Source organism: Bombina bombina, chromosome 4 (assembly GCF_027579735.1).
Source record: "Bombina bombina isolate aBomBom1 chromosome 4, aBomBom1.pri, whole genome shotgun sequence".
NCBI classification, from domain to species: Eukaryota; Metazoa; Chordata; class Amphibia; order Anura; family Bombinatoridae; genus Bombina; species Bombina bombina.
The window spans coordinates 556,739,096-556,757,188 of record NC_069502.1 but is presented as its reverse complement, the minus strand read 5'-3'; the positions used below and the strand labels follow the sequence as shown (position 1 = coordinate 556,757,188).

The following is an 18,093-nucleotide window of genomic DNA, read 5'->3' as shown; positions in this document are numbered from 1 at the left end:
CATTGGTTTCCAGGCTGGTTTAGGTTGTGAAGTATTACCCTCTTGCTTAGAGGATACAGAATTAGAGACTTGTCCGTTTCTGCGAAAGGGACGAAAATTAGGCTTATTATTAGCCTTAAAAGACCTATCCTGTGGGAGGGCGTGGCCCTTTCCCCCAGTGATGTCTGAAATAATCTCTTTCAAATCAGGTCCAAATAATGTTTTACCTTTGAAAGGAATGTTAAGCAATTTTGTCTTGGAAGACACATCCGCTGACCAAGACTTTAGCCAAAGCACTCTGCGCGCCACGACAGCAAACCCTGAATTTTTCGCCGCTAATCTAGCTAATTGCAAAGCAGCATCTAAAACAAAAGAGTTAGCCAATTTAAGTGCTTGAACTCTGTCCATAACCTCCTCATACGAAGATTCTTTACTGAGCGATTTTTCTAGTTCCTCGAACCAGAAACACGCTGCCGTAGTGACAGGAACAATGCATGAAATTGGTTGTAGAAGGTAACCTTGCTGTACAAAAATCTTTTTAAGCAAACCCTCTAATTTCTTATCCATAGGATCTTTGAAAGCACAACTATCTTCGATAGGAATAGTAGTGCGTTTGTTTAGAGTAGAAACCGCCCCCTCGACCTTGGGGACTGTCTGCCATAAGTGCTTTCTGGGGTCGACTATAGGAAATAATTTCTTAAATATAGGGGGGGGGAACAAAAGGTATGCCGGGCCTTTCCCACTCTTTATTTACTATGTCCGCCACCCGCTTGGGTATAGGAAAAGCGTCAGGGGGCACCGGAACCTCTAGGAACTTGTCCATCTTACATAATTTCTCTGGAATGACCAAATTGTCACAATCATCCAGAGTAGATAACACCTCCTTAAGCAGTGCGCGGAGATGTTCTAATTTAAATTTAAATGTCACAACATCAGGTTCAGCTTGATGAGAATTTTTTCCTGAATCTGAAATTTCTCCATCAGACAAAACCTCCCTCATGGCCCCTTGAGATTGGTGTGAGGGTATGTCAGAACAGTTATCATCAGCGTCCTCTTGCTCTTCAGTGTTTAAAACAGAGCAATCGCGCTTTCTCTGATAAGTAGGCATTTTGGATAAAAGATTTGCTATGGAGTTATCCATTACAGCCGTTAATTGTTGCATGGTAATAAGTATTGGCGCACTAGATGTACTAGGGGCCTCCTGTGTGGGCATAACTGGTGTAGACACAGTAGGGGATGATGTAGTATCATGTTTACTCCCCTCATTTGAGGAATCATCTTGGGCAATATCATTATCTGTTGCATTACTGTCCTTACTTTGTTTGGACACTATGGCACAATTATCACATAAATTTAAATGGGGAGACACATTGGCTTTCATACATATAGAACATAGCTTATCTGATGGTACAGACATGTTAAACAGGCTTAAACTTGTCAACAAAGCACAAAAAACGTTTTAAAATAAAACCGTTACTGTCACTTTAAATTTCAAACTGAAAACACTTTATTACTGAATATGTGAAAAAGTATGAAGGAATTGATGGTACAGACATGTTAAACAGGCTTAAACTTGTCAACAAAGCACAAAAAACGTTTTAAAATAAAACCGTTACTGTCACTTTAAATTTCAAACTGAAAACACTTTATTACTGAATATGTGAAAAATTATGAAGGAATTGTTCAAAATTCACCAAAATTTCACCACAGTGTCTTAAAGCATTAAAAGTATTGCACACCAAATTTCAGAGCTTTAACCCTTAAATTAACGGAACCGGAGCCGTTTTTACATTTAACCCCTATACAGTCCCAGAATGAGGCTCTGTCTATAACTAGAAAGGCCCCCATCTGAAAAAGGTGTCCAACACAGTGCCTGCCGTTTTTCTAAACGTTCCCCAAGATTATAATACCAATAATTAGTTAGAATCTGCATAATATGCCTAGTAAAGCAATTGTTTTAGCCCAGAAAAATGTCTACCAGTTTTTAAGCCCTTTTTGAAGCCCTTTATTCTTTTATGTTTAACTAAGAAAATGGCTTACCGGTCCCCATGAGGGGAAATGACAGCCTTCCAGCATTACATGGTCTTGTTAGAAATATGGCTAGTCATACCTTAAGCAGAAAAGACTGCTAACTGTTTCCCCCAACTGAAGTTACTTCATCTCAACAGTCCTGTGTGGAAACAGCAATCGATTTTAGTTACTGTCTGCTAAAATCATCTTCCTCTTACAAACAGAAATCTTCATCCTTTTCTGTTTCAGAGTAAATAGTACATACCAGCACTATTTTAAAATAACAAACACTTGATAGAAGAATAAAACTACATTTAAACACCAAAAAACTCTTAACCATCTCCGTGGAGATGTTGCCTGTGCAACGGCAAAGAGAATGACTAGGGTGGGCGGAGCCTAGGAGGGATCATGTGACCAGCTTTGCTGGGACGCTTTGCCATTTCCTGTTGGGGAAGAGAATATCCCACAAGTAAGGATGACGCCGTGGACCGGACACACCAATGTTGGAGAAATTAAGTTACATTACACTAGCAAAATATTTTAAAATTTTAGATTTTAATATTAAAATTATGTTAAGAAGTGCAATGCACATATGACTCTATGAGTGGTCGCACTGGCTGGCTGCTACGTATGGCAGCAATTATAACAACAGTATGCTGTGTAAGTCAGATAGACAGTTAGACACAGGCCTGATAGAAAATACAATTAGATTACACTAGCATAATGATTTAAAGACTTTTTTTGGAAATTTTAAAAAAAAAGGTTAAGCACATACATATGAGTCGTGGCTGATAGCCTTGGAAGGGCAGCTATTAAAAACAGTAGGCTATGCATGTCGGATACACACACGCCTGATAGAAAATACTATTAGCTTACACTAGAAAAATGATTGAAATAATTTTTTTGGGGGGGGAATTAAAAAAAGGTTAAACACATATGAGTTGTGGCTCACAGACTAGGGAGGGCAGCAAGTAAACACATTAGGCTCTCTATGTCAGCAAAACACACAGGCCGGATAGAAAATTAGATTTGATTACACTAGTAAACAAATTTTAACTTTTTTTTTTTTTATATTAAAATTAAGGTGAAAGAAAAATAGATATGAGTGCTGGGTGGCTGCCTGGCACAGACCAATTAACCAAAAGACTGAAAAAAAAAGAGTTATATTAATGCTGAGTGAGCCTGACAGACACAGGCATGATAGTAAATGTAATTAGATTACACTAGAAAAATATTTTTTTGTGTTTTTTTTTAAATTAAAAATAATGTTATAAACGGATATTAACACTGCTAGCTGCTGGCTGGCACAGAGCAATGAACCAGAGTATATGCTGTGTGACACTGGCCTGATAGAAAATGAAAAAAAATTACACTAGAAAAATAATTATATTTTTGGGTTAGTTAAATTTAAACTAATGTTGTTAGGGAGATATCAGTGGTGGCAGTAGTCACAGCATATGCTGTGAGCCTTAAACACACAGCTGAAAGCCAGGCAAATGCTAATAAAAAACAAACAAACAAAAAAAAAAAACCGACACGAAATATAGCCCTAAAAAGGGCTTTTTGGGGGCTGTGCTTGCAGCAGAGATGAGTGGAGTCCTTCTGGACTGTAAATACACTAGCCTAGCTATGTTTTTCCTATTAATGTCAGGAGCAAAAACACAACACGTCCTCTCATTAAAAAAGCAAGGTCGTTATGAGTCTAATATGGCGGATTCCGAGTAGCTGGGAGTGTCTGTGAGGGAGTGTCTGATGTTGATTGGCTCTAATGTGTCAGGCGGCTGTGACATGAAGGGTCAAAGTTTCCACAATGATGACACATAGGGGCGGATCGACATGTGTTCGCCCACAAACGCGAACGCGAACAACCTATGTTCGCTGTGAACCGTTCGCGGGCGAACAGTTCGGGACATCACTACTTAGGGGTTCCACGGATATGTAGTTCAAGGTGTGAGAGCTTAGAAGCAGGTATCATTTAAAAAGACATTACCATTAACAATCTTCTAGAGACTATCAACAGTATTCTAAAGACCAGTAATCTATATTTTCGAACAAACACCCATGACCAATTGACTATACATGGTTGGAAGGGGATAACGCTGCATAATAATTTTGTTATTTCCACTCGTAATATCGACAGCGAGCAGCAAAGTTACAAAGCTGTCACCTATAAACTGATGTTGGTGTAGTTAAAAAGTGTGTAGAATCCTGCTTTTATATCACAATATATTTTTCCATTGTCATTCTTGCCAGCCTGCGTGTTAAATTAGTTTCTGAATGAATCCGTGATTATTAAGCCCTAAAATATGCGTTAACTTTTCTGAAACCGTAATGATACTGCCACTACTACCTACTACTCGAACTGTCCGTGCTAATTCATTGTACTTTAACTTCACGTCAATGTTACATTTTGAAGCGTGGATAATTTATCATTAATAGCTCTAACTAACTCCTGCATTTATTTATAATAACCAGGCTTCACATGCACACAAGTGATTGGTTTGTTCTGAGTTGTGATAGTTATTTTGGAATCAGACGCTTCAAGAAGATCAAAAGTGTGGGGGTACATAACCTTCCTTACGCCAACCTCCCATTCGCCTTTTAATACAACAGGTTTAGCTAGCTTTATTGTAAAACTAGAAATGTCATTGTTAGGGAACATATGGTAGGAGGCTTTACTTAGTAGAGTTAAATAAAAAGATGACTGCTCCATTATACTATAACGTAGTTAACTGACTTTTGGGTACCCAACTGTTAAATTTATTTGGGTAACCTCTCCACTTCACTTAACAGTATAGTTTTCTTCTGATATGTTTCTGTTTTAGAATCTTTTCAATTCTGTAAACACGATTGTCATCATGTGGTATTTTTTTAATTTCATCAGGGTACAAACTGCCTTCAATAGTTTCACCTGCTAAATCTTTCAGTTTGTAAAGAGGTTTAGAACCACGTGTATTCACACCATCTATTACAAATATTTCATCTTTATACTTTGAAATCCTGACATGGTCCCTAACTTTTAAAGCAGGATTAATGTTCTTAGATTTTGAAGAAATACCATAAATATTTTTCCAAATGAGCAGTGAATTTTCCTGTGTCACGTTTACAGGTGAACAACGTATAATCCTGTGGTATGTGTTGTTGTAGCTAAAAATAAGAGCGTTTAACACATCTATATATCTGTAGGTATTGTGGTATGTAAAATACCTCCACATATTGATTTTTAATGTACGGTTAAAGCGTTCACAAATGGCTGCTTTAACAACATTGTTTGAGACAAAATGTTGAATTTTATATTTTTTAAATACTTTTTGGACAGTTACATTTAGGAACTCTTTGCCTTTGTCAGTCTGAATCTTCAAAGATACACAACCACCTTGAAAAATTTCTTGAAATCCCTTTGCAACAGATGAGCCGGTTTTATTAGACAAACAGAGAACCTAAGCATATTTAGAAAAACAGTCTATAATGGTAAAAATATACTTGACATCATCAATATATTTAGCAAGTTCAATCATTGATACCAAGTCAGCCTGCCATTGAATATCTATAGATGCCGTATATATTTTGTTTCTTTGAAAAACACGTCTAACAGGTTTATGGAGTGTATAAGTATCTTGGCCATTTAAAAATGTTTTAGTGTCTGATTTGTCATAATGTTTAGACACACAATACAGATTATGTATTGCTCCAAAAGAACCTATTTTTTAATGGATTATAATAAACTAGTCCTAAAGCATGTGTACACGGGCCATTTTTTGCAGTACAGCGGTCCCACCCCTCTCTATCCCCCCTCTCTTTTGCTCTCTCTTTCTCCCCTCTCTTTTGCGCTCTCTCTCTCCCCTCTCTTTTACTCTCTTTCTCTCCCCCCTCTCTTTTACTCTCTCTCTCCCTCTCTTTTGGTCTCTCTCCCCCCCTCTCTTTTGCTCTCTCTCTTCCTCTCTTTTCTTCTCTCTCTTCCCCCCTCTCGTTTGCTCTCTCCTCTCGTTTGCTCAGAGCAGGCGGACAGGTTATGGAGTAGCGGTCTTTGTGACCGCTGCTTCATAACTGCTGTTTCTGGCGAGCCTGAAGACTCTCCAGAAACAGGGGCCATCAAGCTCCTTACGGAGCTTGTTAAATAGAGGCCCATAGCTTAACAACTTTGGTTAATTAAGAAACATACAAAATATCTTCTCTGTCTAATGGTCGAGCCCCATTACGCAGAGAAGATATCTATTTTATATCTTCTCTGTGTAATGCCCTCGGACATTGCGCAGAGACGATATTTTGTATGTTTCTTTTTTTAAATAACCTTATTAGGAATACATTGAATTAAAATGTGTTCTGTTTTTTTTTTAAATGTAATAGTATTGAAATAACATTAAAATAAATGTTAAAAAGCTCTTAAAAGAAGGCAATAAGCCATTAAAGGGGCGTGAAATATGGAAAAGAGTCGGCGGATAGGGTGCAAATATTGGGAGGATAGTGGGTGGGGATCTGCATTTAAAGGGGTGGAGTTTTGCATATAAAGGGGCATGGTTCCTGTCAAATTAAGTTTAACAAGATATCCCTATATGTACTACTTGCCTGGGTTGCTGGGAACTGTGGAGCTGTCTGTCAGTGTTCAGGGCTGTGGAGTTAGGATGGCTTAGGATGTGTACCCAGTCCAGTCTGTGAGTGTGGTCCATTCCTGTGTTTTATATATATATATATATATATATATATATATATATATATATATATATATATATATATATATATATATATATATATATATATACATATACATGTTTAGACATGTATATGTATGTATCTCAATATTAAAGCCCTTTGCCTGCCTTTTTTTCTAACACCTGAGACCTCATATCTTTGAGCACTTAGAACTTTTATGTGCAATATTTGGTATTAAATAGTATTATTATGAGTGTAACTATACTTTGTAATGTAGTTTTGATGTGTATTGTGACACTTTTTTGTTTTAGGAAGCAGTTAACCAGAGCTCTAAGGATGGGCTATCCCACCGCATGTTAACTTCAATTGCACTCAAGCGATTGCTTTTAATGTCAACTTTTAATGTGAGCGGAAAACCCGATGTGTGCAATCACCCTTGATAAACCCCTTATCGATCGCTCGTAACTGTTAGCGCTCCACTCATAATCTGACCCTAAATGTTTCCAACTTTAAGGCTACTCCACCCAAAGTAACACAAAAGGAAGATGAGTGCCCCTCTAAGAAGCTTTAAATCTACTTGGTACTTTCAACAAAGTGATTTACTTTATTGGAAAGGTCAAGATACATAGAGGGAACACATAGGGGCCTATTTATCAAGCTCCGTACGGAGCTTGATGCCCCGTGTTTCTGACGAGCCTGCAGGCTCGCCAGAAACAGCAGTTATGATGCAGCGGTCACAAAGACCACTGCTCCATAACCTGTCCGCCTGCTCTAAGCAGGCGGACAGACATCGCCGGAACTCAACCCGATCGAGTACGATTGGGTTGAATGACACGATTGGCCGCGAGTCTGCAGGGGGTGGCATTGCACCAGCAGCTCTTGTGAGCTGCTGGTGCAATGCTGAATACGGCGAGCGTATTGTTCGCCGTATTCAGCGAGGTCTGGGGGACCTGATCCGCACTGTCGGATAAATAGGGGCCTTAGTATGTAATAATTATATATTATGTCAGTAATGTTTGAAAATGATTTATCAAAGAAAAGTTAAAAAGGTTTTTGAGGTATGATATTTTTTCAGATTGGTATAATGGGATACATATACCACTGAAATGCAAACATGGAAAAATGGATTTTGTAACCAATTGAAATTCTGCTCAATAATTTTTTTTTATACTAAGCAAGCATAATGGCAGGGGTGAAACTACAGGCGGTGCAGAGGACGCAGGTGCGACTGGGCCCCTGAGGGTGGGGGCCCAGCTTAATTTTTTTTTTATATATATATATATATATATATATATATATATTTTTTTTTTTTTAATAAAAAACGTTAACCTATCACTGCCTGCACTGATATCATGTGAGTGTGACATGATTACAGGGGTTAGTGTTTCTGTTTTACCCATTGGTGTTTATGTGTGTGTGCATGGTGTGTGTGTGTGTGTGTGTGTGTGTATGTGACTATGTGTGTATTTATGCATGTATGTGTGTTTGTGTATGTTTGTGGAACCAGCAAATTACAGACCTTGTTACTACAGCATGGGGGGGGCAGGGGGTAAACTGTGTCACTATACAGTACCACTATATACAGTATGGGGGCTGGACCATGTCACTGACTACTGTGGTCACTTTATAAAGTACTGGGCGGGTAGGGTCAGGCAGATTACAGACTGTGTCACTAACTTACTATATACAGTACTGGGGGGTTAAATAGTGTCACTATATATATATATATATATATATATATATATATATATATATATACAGTAATAGGGGGTCAGACCATCTCACAGACTGTGGGCACAGGGTACCTCCTTTTGCAGACATGTAATCTGATTCACATTTTTTTCTGTGTTAAATGTAAAAAAAATTAATGTATTAAATTCACCTTTTTTTGGAGGGGGGAGGGGCGGTGAGGGGGCCCCTTCTTAGATTCTTGCACCTGGGCCCTGTGGTTTCTAGTTACGCCTCTGCATAACGGTCTAGAATGTCATTAAAGCTCCTGTTAGAGATATATCTGAGTCAATAAAAGTGGAATAAAAAGGTAAGTTTCTAGTCTAAAAGTATTTCAGCATTCTAATTAGAACTAATATGAACCTTTATAAAAAAAATGTCTGTATCTCTGTACCTTAGAGTTTCAGTCTTTTTATTAAGAGTGATCTCTGGTTAAAATTTTACTGAATTTACTCTTAACATTCTTGGTGCATTATTCAAATCTCACATAAAACATCAAATGTAATATCTGTCTAATAAACGTTACAAGACTGAGCGTTACCATAGTAACAGTATACAGTTCAGTTCTATTTTGTTCTATTGTTATTGCTGAATACCTTGTTGAATTATATAGATGGTTTTTTTTTTCAAACTGAATTTAATATTGGAAAAATACAGGCACATTAAGTAAGCACCAGTATTTTTAACCCAGGTACCAGTGTATTCTGTATATACTGGGATATCCTCTAATCCTAAAACCTCATTAATCCTCCTCTACCACATTTATAATATCATGGGACAACTATAAAATTGCAAGAGTTTATTTGTAAATCATAGTTTAATTTAGATTCTAAAATTAACCCAATATAATTAATTAACCCCCAATTCTAATGGTCTCTTGCTATCCTTGGATGTCACTTCAATCCAAACACTAACCTTACACCAAATACTGTCACACCCATACCAGACCCCACACATATGAGACCCCTCCCAACTACCGCTATGCAACCCCACAAGCTTCTCACCCACCCATGACCAACTGCAACTCCAACTAATTGCAAAGGCTGCCCACCCATTGATTTACAAACTAGGGACCCTTATTCTGATAGGGAAAAACAATTACGGCCCAGTACAAACTCAATTTGACAGATTATTTATTGTGGTCGCACCAGGTTAGGGTATGATTTATTTGGTTGGCTTTAACTCTGTGTTTGTATTGTAATTTAGGCTGCCACAAAATTGAAGTCATAATAACCTTTGCAAAGGGGCTTAGTGACCAGCAACACATATTAGAAAGAGGCAAGGAATATTGTTGTACAGTGTCTGGCTTAATTGTTATCAGATTCTAGGTCTTATTTACCATAACTCATTATTTAGTAGAGTAAGAACTAAAAAATACACAAACACAAGCAATTTTGCTGAAATAGCAAATATCTATTTTATGGCACATTTTAACGTTTTCAGCACCAGATAGAAAGTATGTTTTCCTATACTTTATTTACAGAAGATATGAATTAAATAACAAAACCTAAACCAATCATGGATTAAGCAAAGTTGGGCAAAATAACATTGACTTAGGTGAAAACAAACACTAGGCAAAAACATTTTCTCAATAGGAATTTTAATATAAACATCTTTTCTTCTGTTAAGTGTGATCAGTCCACGGGTCATCATTACTTCTGGGATATTACTCCTCCCCAACAGGAAGTGCAAGAGGATTCACCCAGCAGAGCTGCATATAGCTCCTCCCCTCTACGTCACTCCCAGTCATTCTCTTGCACCCAACGACTAGATAGGATGTGTGAGAGGACTATGGTGATTATACTTAGTTTTATATCTTCAATCAAAAGTTTGTTATTTTAAAATAGCACCGGAGTGTGTTATTACCTCTCTGGCAGAGTTTGAAGAAGAATCTACCAGAGTTTTGCTATGATTTTAGCCGGAGTAGTTAAGATCATATTGCTGTTCTCGGCCATCTGAGGAGTGAGGTAAACTTCAGATCAGGGGACAGCGGGCAGATGAATCTGCATAGAGGTATGTAGCAGTTTTTATTTTCTGACAATGGAATTGATGAGAAAATCCTGCCATACCGATATAATGTCATGTATGTATACTTTACACTTCAGTATTCTGGGGAATGGTACTTCACTAGAATTACACTGTAAGAAATACATAAAGCTGTTTAATAACTAGAGATTATGTTTAACGTTTTTGCTGGAATGTAAAATCGTTTTCATTTGCTGAGGTACTGTGTGAATAAATGTTTGGGCACTATTTTTCCACTTGGCAGTTGCTTAATCTGTTTTTCTGACAGTTTCTGTTCTCCCTCACTGCTGTGTGTGAGGGGGAGGGGCCGTTTTTTGGCGCTTTTACTATGCATCAAATATTTCAGTCAGCAACTCATTGTATTCCCTGCATGATCCGGTTCATCTCTAGAGAACTCAGGGGTCTTCAAAACTTATTTTGAGGGAGGTAATTTCTCTCAGCAGAGCTGTGAGAATTATAGTTTGACTGAGATAAAAAACGTTTATTCTGTAATTTGTTTCCTGCTTTCAGAATTTGTTATCTTTGCTAATGGGATTAAACCTTTGCTAAAGTTGTGTTGTTTACAAGGATTGAGGCTATAACTGTTTCAATTTATTAATTTTCAACTGTCATAGATCTTCTGTGCTTCTTAAAGGCACAGTACATTTTAATATTATTCTAATTGAATTGTATTTCCAAGTTGCAAGTTTATTTGCTAGTGTGTTAAACATGTCTGATTCAGAGGATGATACCTGTGTCATTTGTTGCAATGCCAAAGTGGAGCCCAATAGAAATTTATGTACTAACTGTATTGATGCTACTTTAAATAAAAGTCAATCTGTACAAATTGAACAAATTTCACCAAACAACGAGGGGAGAGTTATGCCGACTAACTCGCCTCACGTGTCAGTACCTACATCTCCCGCTCAGAGGGAGGTGCGTGATATTGTAGCGCCGAGTACATCTGGGCGGCCATTACAAATCACATTACAGGATATGGCTACTGTTATGACTGAGGTTTTGGCTAAATTACCAGAACTAAGAGGTAAGCGTGATCACTCTGGGGTGAGAACAGAGTGCGCTGATAATATTAGGGCCATGTCAGACACTGCGTCACAGGTGGCAGAACATGAGGACGGAGAACTTCATTCTGTGGGTGACGGTTCTGATCCAAACAGACTGGATTCAGATATTTCAAATTTTAAATTTAAACTGGAAAACCTCCGTGTATTACTAGGGGAGGTGTTAGCGGCTCTGAATGATTGTAGCACAGTTGCAATACCAGAGAAAATGTGTAGGTTGGATAAATATTTTGCGGTACCGACGAGTACTGAGGTTTTTCCTATACCTAAGAGACTTACTGAAATTGTTACTAAGGAGTGGGATAGACCCGGTGTGCCGTTCTCACCCCCTCCGATATTTAGAAAAATGTTTCCAATAGACGCCACCACAAGGGACTTATGGCAAACGGTCCCTAAGGTGGAGGGAGCAGTTTCTACCTTAGCTAAGCGTACCACTATCCCGGTGGAGGATAGCTGTGCTTTTTCAGATCCAATGGATAAAAAGTTAGAGGGTTACCTTAAGAAAATGTTTGTTCAACAAGGTTTTATATTGCAACCCCTTGCATGCATTGCGCCGATCACGGCTGCAGCGGCATTCTGGATTGAGTCTCTGGAAGAGAACATTGGTTCAGCTACTCTGGACGACATTACGGACAGGCTTAGAGTCCTTAAACTAGCTAATTCATTCATTTCGGAGGCCGTAGTACATCTTACTAAACTCACGGCGAAGAATTCAGGATTCGCCATTCAGGCACGCAGGGCGCTGTGGCTAAAATCCTGGTCAGCTGATGTTACTTCTAAGTCTAAATTGCTTAATATACCTTTCAAAGGGCAGACCTTATTCGGGCCCGGGTTGAAAGAGATTATCGCTGACATTACAGGAGGTAAAGGCCATGCCCTGCCTCAGGACAAAGCCAAAGCCAAGACTAGACAGTCTAATTTTCGTTCCTTTCGTAATTTCAAAGCAGGAGCAGCATCAACTTCCTCTGCACCAAAACAGGAAGGAGCTGTTGCTCGCTACAGACAAGGCTGGAAACCTAACCAGTCCTGGAACAAGGGCAAGCAGACTAGTAAACCTGCTGCTGCCCCTAAAACAGCATGAATTGAGGGCCCCCGATCCGGGATCGGATCTAGTGGGGGGCAGACTTTCTCTCTTCGCCCAGGCTTGGGCAAGAGATGTTCAGGATCCCTGGGCGCTAGAGATAATATCTCAGGGATACCTTCTGGACTTCAAATACTCTCCTCCAAGAGAGAGATTTCATCTGTCAAGATTGTCAACAATCCAGACAAAGAAAGAGGCGTTTCTACGCTGCGTACAAGAGCTCTTGTTAATGGGAGTAATCCATCCAGTTCCACGATCGGAACAGGGACAGGGGTTTTACTCAAATCTGTTTGTGGTTCCCAAAAAAGAGGGAACTTTCAGACCAATCCTGGACTTAAAGATCCTAAACAAATTCCTAAGAGTTCCATCGTTCAAGATGGAGACTATTCGGACAATTTTACCTATGATCCAAGAGGGTCAATACATGACCACTGTAGATTTAAAAGATGCTTACCTTCACATACCGATTCACAAAGATCATTATCGGTACCTAAGGTTTGCCTTCCTAGACAGGCATTACCAGTTTGTGGCTCTTCCATTCGGATTGGCTACAGCTCCAAGAATCTTCACAAAGGTTCTGGGTGCTCTTCTGGCGGTACTAAGACCGCGGGGAATCTCGGTAGCTCCATACCTAGACGACATTCTGATACAAGCTTCAAGCTTTCAAACTGCCAAGTCTCATACAGAGTTAGTGCTGGCATTTCTAAGGTCACATGGATGGAAGGTGAACGAAAAGAAAAGTTCACTCGTTCCACTCACAAGAGTTCCCTTCCTGGGGACTCTTATAGATTCTGTAGAAATGAAGATTTACCTGACAGAGGACAGGCTAACAAGACTTCAAAGTGCTTGCCGCACCCTTCATTCCATTCAACACCCGTCAGTGGCTCAATGCATGGAGGTAATCGGCTTAATGGTAGCGGCAATGGACATAGTACCCTTTGCACGCTTACACCTCAGACCACTGCAACTGTGCATGCTAAGTCAGTGGAATGGGGATTACTCAGACTTATCCCCTTCTCTGAATCTGGATCGAGACCAGAAATTCTCTTCTATGGTGGCTTTCTCGACCACATCTGTCCAGGGGGATGCCATTCAGCAGACCAGACTGGACAATTGTAACAACAGACGCCAGCCTTCTAGGTTGGGGTGCCGTCTGGAATTCTCTGAAGGCTCAGGGACAATGGAGTCAGGAGGAGAGTCTCCTGCCAATAAACATTCTGGAATTGAGAGCAGTTCTCAATGCCCTCCTGGCTTGGCCCCAGTTGACAACTCGGGGGTTCATCAGGTTTCAGTCGGACAACATCACGACTGTAGCTTACATCAACCATCAGGGAGGGACAAGAAGCTCCCTAGCTATGATGGAAGTATCAAAGATAATTTGCTGGGCAGAGTCTCACTCTTGCCACCTGTCAGCAATCCACATCCCGGGAGTGGAGAACTGGGAGGTGGATTTCTTAAGTCGTCAGACTTTTCATCCGGGGGAGTGGGAACTTCATCCGGAGGTCTTTGCCCAAATACTTCGACGTTGGGGCAAACCAGAGATAGATCTCATGGCGTCTCGACAGAACGCCAAGCTTCCTCGTTACGGGTCCAGATCCAGGGATCCAGGAGCAGTCCTGATAGATGCTCTGACAGCACCTTGGGACTTCAGGATGGCTTACGTGTTTCCACCCTTCCCGTTGCTTCCTCGATTGATTGCCAGAATCAAACAAGAGAGAGCATCAGTGATTCTAATAGCACCTGCGTGGCCACGCAGGACTTGGTATGCAGACCTGGTGGACATGTCATCCTGTCCACCTTGGTCTCTACCTCTGAAACAGGACCTTCTGATACAGGGTCCCTTCAAACATCAAAATCTAACTTCTCTGAAGCTGACTGCTTGGAAATTGAACGCTTGATTTTATCAAGACGTGGATTTTCTGAGTCAGTTATTGATACCTTAATACAGGCTAGGAAACCTGTTACCAGAAAGATTTACCATAAGATATGGCGTAAATACCTATATTGGTGTGAATCCAAAGGTTACTCTTGGAGTAAGGTTAGGATTCCTAGGATATTGTCTTTTCTACAAGAAGGTTTAGAAAAGGGTTTATCTGCTAGTTCATTAAAGGGACAAATCTCAGCTCTGTCCATTCTGTTACACAAACGTCTGTCAGAAGTTCCTGACGTCCAGGCTTTTTGTCAGGCTTTGGCCAGAATTAAGCCTGTGTTTAAAACTGTTGCTCCACCATGGAGTTTAAACCTTGTTCTTAATGTTTTACAGGGCGTTCCGTTTGAACCCCTTCATTCCATTGATATAAAGTTGTTATCTTGGAAAGTTCTATTTTTAATGGCTATTTCCTCGGCTCGAAGAGTCTCTGAATTATCAGCCTTACATTGTGATTCTCCTTATTTGATTTTTCATTCGGATAAGGTAGTCCTGCGTACTAAACCTGGGTTCTTACCTAAGGTAGTTACTAACAGGAATATCAATCAAGAGATTGTTGTTCCTTCTTTATGCCCAAATCCTTCTTCAAAGAAGGAACGTCTACTGCACAACCTGGATGTAGTCCGTGCTCTAAAATTTTACTTACAGGCAACTAAGGAATTTCGACAAACGTCTTCTCTGTTTGTCATTTACTCTGGGCAGAGGAGAGGTCAAAAAGCTTCCGCTACCTCTCTTTCTTTTTGGCTTCGTAGCATAATTCGTTTAGCTTATGAGACTGCTGGACAGCAGCCTCCTGAAAGAATTACAGCTCATTCTACTAGAGCTGTGGCTTCCACTTGGGCCTTCAAGAATGAGGCCTCTGTTGAACAGATTTGCAAGGCTGCAACTTGGTCTTCGCTTCATACTTTTTCCAAATTTTACAAATTTGACACTTTTGCTTCATCGGAGGCTATTTTTGGGAGAAAGGTTCTTCAGGCAGTGGTTCCTTCTGTATAAAGAGCCTGCCTATCCCTCCCGTCATCCGTGTACTTTTGCTTTGGTATTGGTATCCCAGAAGTAATGATGACCCGTGGACTGATCACACTTAACAGAAGAAAACATAATTTATGCTTACCTGATAAATTCCTTTCTTCTGTAGTGTGATCAGTCCATGGCCCGCCCTGTTTTTAAGGCAGGTAAATATTTTTTAATTTATACTCCAGTCACCACTTCACCCTTGGCTTTTCCTTTCTCGTTGGTCCTTGGTCGAATGACTGGGAGTGACGTAGAGGGGAGGAGCTATATGCAGCTCTGCTGGGTGAATCCTCTTGCACTTCCTGTTGGGGAGGAGTAATATCCCAGAAGTAATGATGACCCGTGGACTGATCACACTACAGAAGAAAGGAATTTATCAGGTAAGCATAAATTATGTTTTTGCATGAGTAGTGGCTATGTTTATTTTAGGCAGATGTAATCAATTTGTAGGCACACAAAGAAGAGCCCCATGTGTGTATCAATCAATAAAAGGTAAGTGCGAAATAACACAGATCATGGGTACTCACACTTAGACAAAGTGCTCTAATGTGCTGGTAGACGCATGCTGATACTTTGCAGCATATCAGCTAGCTAACAGTGGGTAACAGGAACTCCAATCTCCCAACAGGGATAAGCGATGAATGGGTAGTTGTGTGAAGAAAAAGTAGCACTGGTCTCAAAAGGAAAAGAATCACTTTAATAAAAATACATTCGTGTTCAATAAAATACATACCCATCCATTGCTTATCCCTGTTGGGAGATTGGAGATCTGGAGTTTCTCTTAGCTAGTTGATATGCTTCAAAGTATCAGCATGTGTCTACCAGCACATTAGAGTGCTTTGTCAAAGTGTGAGTACCCGTGATCTGTGTTATTTCACACTTAGCTTTAATTAATTGATACACACATGGGGCGCTTCTTTGTTGCTTGTTATTGCAGACTTTTGGATTTGGAGTGTATTAGAAGATCGTGGGATGTGGGACTTATACCCACCCTTTGGTTCTTTGTCTGGGACTTGGACTATATATATATATATATATATATATATATATATATATATATATATTATTTTTAATAGGTGCTTATCCCCCAACTCTTGATTTATATTAGAGTTTCTTAACTGTTTAACCCTCTATTTATATAAAAGTTATTTTTGAGCGACCCCTAGATAAATCCCTCTCTAGGGCTTGTATACATATATTATTATTACCTAATCTTCCTGTAATCTTCCTTGTTTTTATGTAACATTCTGTATCATTGGGGATTTCTAATATAATTTGATAAGTGATGAATCTGTTTTTGTTTGGTTAAGTGAGAACGTATGCATAGGCTTTAATACAATTTTACTATTTAGTATGTGATTCAACATGATGTGATAGAACATTAATAATGTATTTTTGGAATAAAAAAATATTATAGTTTGCTATCCAACATTAAAAAATTCATCTTAAGTATCCAAAAGCCAAAGGCATATGGCAGCAGAAAAGTGTACGCTAGAGTAGAAGAGTGGAATACACAGGTAGAATAAACCCGATGGACATGAAAAGTTTTATTATTATTTGCCAGAGAGGTTTTAGACTACAGCTTGAGTAAAGGTAAATTCTAAATTTGTGCAAGAAATCATTTAAAAATACCCTGAAACTCTGTACCAAGCGTTGACTACGTTGCCTGGTGATGCTGATGATGTATAAACAAAATTATCATGTCAGTTGCATATTTGTGAATTGATTTTGGAACTAGTAGGTGGTCAAATACTTGGATTCTTTTTGTTTTTCAATCATGTTACTTGCTCGCATGATACATGTTCCTATGCTGAATTACATCGATAAACTCATTGTGCAAGAAATATTTTATACTGTTCCAGTGTCCTTTAAACTAAATTATATTCTATTACTCAGTACTATTTTATCTGTTTGCATTGCGCAAAATTTAATAAAAGTATTATACTAAATACGAAGGTCATTTTTAGGCATTCAGTTTCCCATCAAATGCCCAGTACAACATAGAAATAACTAAATGATATATGATCAGTCAGTTTTGATATTAAAGAGACATGAAACACAAAAATTTTCGTTCATGATTCAGAAAGTAAATACAATTTTAAACTACTTTCCAATTAATTTCCGTTAACCGATTTGCTTCATTCTCTTGGTATCCTTTGTTCAAAAATATACCTAGGTAGGCAGCAATGCGCTAATTTGAGCTAGTTGCTTGGTGGTTGCATTTATATGCCTCTTGTAATTGGCTCACCCTATGGGTTATATTACAAGTGGAGCGATATATATTTTTATTGTTCTTGAGCATTAACTGTGATCAAGGTTAATCAATAGGGCTCCCATGTTAGCGCTGGTATTACAAGATGAAAGTAAATATTTATTTGTTCAGATTGCTCCCAGTAGTACATAACCAAGAGAATGAAGCACATTTGATAGAAACAAATTTGAGAAGTAAATTTGAGAGTTTTTTAAACTTGCTGTTAAGAAAAAAACTGGGTTACATATCCCGTTTTAACCTCAAATCCCCATATGTAATTACGATATATCTATGGTATGATGTAAAATCAGAATTATGTATGTGCACGTTATACTTTTTTTTCAGGCTATGTAGATTTACACTTGCG

General features: G+C 39.0%; 1 protein-coding gene across 7 annotated transcripts in view; it reads right to left on the bottom strand.

Moving 5' to 3' along the window:
• The window catches only part of HTR1E (5-hydroxytryptamine receptor 1E), a 543,697-nt gene that overhangs the window by 71,791 nt on the left and 453,813 nt on the right, over positions 1 to 18,093 (bottom strand). The window contains exon 4 of one of the 7 annotated variants that reach the window (XR_008402026.1): positions 8,522 to 8,635. The exons of the other annotated variants lie outside the window; for them this stretch is intronic. The gene's annotated coding sequence lies outside the window, so the exon portion shown is untranslated. Of the gene's footprint in view, positions 1 to 8,521; positions 8,636 to 18,093 lie in introns of those variants that run through there. 7 annotated transcript variants of the gene reach the window in all.